This window comes from Chiloscyllium punctatum, unplaced genomic scaffold (genome assembly GCF_047496795.1).
Source record: "Chiloscyllium punctatum isolate Juve2018m unplaced genomic scaffold, sChiPun1.3 scaffold_534, whole genome shotgun sequence".
Classification (NCBI taxonomy): domain Eukaryota; kingdom Metazoa; phylum Chordata; class Chondrichthyes; order Orectolobiformes; family Hemiscylliidae; genus Chiloscyllium; species Chiloscyllium punctatum.
In genome coordinates this window covers 120,025-121,955 of record NW_027310268.1, presented here as the reverse complement: position 1 = coordinate 121,955, position 1,931 = coordinate 120,025, and the positions used below count along the sequence as shown (strand labels likewise).

The window sequence follows — 1,931 nt, the reverse complement described above, 5'->3', positions numbered from 1 at the left end:
GGGATTCGGCGCTGGGCTCTTCCCTGTTCACTCGCAGTTACTAAGGGAATCCTTGTTAGTTTCTTTTCCACCGCTTAGTAATATGCTTAAATTCAGCGGGTTGTCGCGTCTGATCTGAGGTCGTACCCAGAGTCAGAGGATGGCCAGGCCGCACCGCCAGCGTGCGAATCCCCCGCACCACCTCTTAGTGGGCCGGCAACGTCTCACCGCGGACGGGAGTTTGGCCGACGCCGCGACGGTCAGAGAGCCAGCCACCCGCACGTCGCTCACCACCCTTGGCCAGCGATGGTGTCGACGAGTGGCCGCCCCTGCCGCCTCCAGCGCCGCCGCGTCCACGCGCGGGGACGTGCTCGGCGCAATTCCACGGGACCGGAGACCCTCCCCCGTCCACGGCGGGAGGCGAAACTCGGAAGTGCCGGCTGCTTACTCGAGCGGAAGGGTCAGCCTGATTCCTGCCTTGCCGGAGGCCCGGTCGCGGGGGTGACGACCCGCCGCCCGGGACGTGCGAGGCACCAGCAGACAGAGACTGCCCGACGGTCAGAGAGAGGGAGAGAGGAGTGCCGAGGCTCAAGTGGCGAACGGTCGCGCAGGCACGCCACGCACATCGATCGCCAGCCGCGGAACGGCACGGCCTTCAGTGGGGCCGGCGGGCGACGCCGCTCCTGAACCCAGCGGCCCCGAGTCGGACGAGTTGAGGAAGGCACGCCGACGGTGACAGGGTACGGAAGACACAGCGGTGGCCTTCTGGCGACTTGGCCCCCGACAGCCCGACGTTCCGCCGTCCTCCCGATGGCCAGGAGGACCGTGCGGGGGTCGGCCGACGGCGTGGTAGGTGTGCCTGCACGGTGACGGAGCACACACCACGCCCGCCAACCCCTCCGTACCTCCCGAGACCGGTGGCAGGACGGAGCGGAAAACGTGCGGACTGAACGGGAGAGCCAAGAGCCAGCGATCCACGCGCGTGCGACCGTCCAAGTCACAGCGTTCGACGAAAACCTCCTCCCTCGGCCAGGCACTCGGCGCCAGCAGGGGAGACAGGATCAGACGCCCCGCCGGCCACTTAAGGCCGAGGACGAACCACGAGACGGGCGGCTGCAGCAGCGGGCGGCCTGCAGCTCCCAGCACTCTCAATCGATCAACCATCGAGTCGGGTCAGCGTGTCAAACCGGCGAGCTCCACGGTCAGGCCGGCGGCGCACCAGCACCGGACCTCCGCGGCTCCCTTCACTCTTTCCACTGCCAGCCAACCGAGAGACGGACCCAATGCGGACGTGCAGAGCTTAGGCAGACCCCCCACTGGAGGCTCAACACTTCGTGGCAGCTCCGTGTCCCAGAGACCAGGAGGGTTGGCACACACACACAGTGTGAACCACCGACAGCCATTCTGGGACCGGTGACAGCCGTGCTGGCCCCACTGCCACGACACAGACGGACGCCAGGCCGCGCTCCCCGGCGGGGGGATGGCGTCGAGCCTGACGAACGGAATGTGCAGGGTGGGGGGGAAAGGCCAAGCGCTCCGACGCCGGAGGGCTCCGGAGTCTGAACTTAGGGGGACAAAGAGGACGGGTCCTCTGCGACACCCCAGCCGCGCTCTCGCCAGCCAAGGCGAGTGCGATTGATTGCCAAACGACCCTCAGACAGGCGTGGCCCCGGGAAGAACCCGGGGCCGCAAAGTGCGTTCAAAGTGTCGATGATCAATGTGTCCTGCAATTCACATTAATTCTCGCAGCTAGCTGCGTTCGTCATCGACGCACGAGCCGAGTGATCCACCGTCAAGAGTTGTCTGAGTTTGTTTTAGGTCTCTCCCTCGCCAGAGGAAAGCGACCCGGACCGCACATACGCTCCCCACCTTGAGCTACAGCCACCTGCACGCCGGCGTGCGGGCGGAGCAGGGTGGCGTGAAGCGATGGGGAGCACCATCCTGGTGCGGCC

At 66.5% G+C, this 1,931-nt stretch overlaps 1 non-coding gene across 1 annotated transcript; it reads right to left on the bottom strand.

The window, feature by feature from the left end:
- Positions 1-1,626: 1,626 nt before the first annotated feature.
- On the bottom strand, positions 1,627-1,780 carry LOC140473158 (5.8S ribosomal RNA). The gene has a single exon (XR_011958131.1). It is a non-coding gene; the product is annotated as a 5.8S ribosomal RNA (ribosomal RNA).
- Positions 1,781-1,931: the final 151 nt, after the last annotated feature.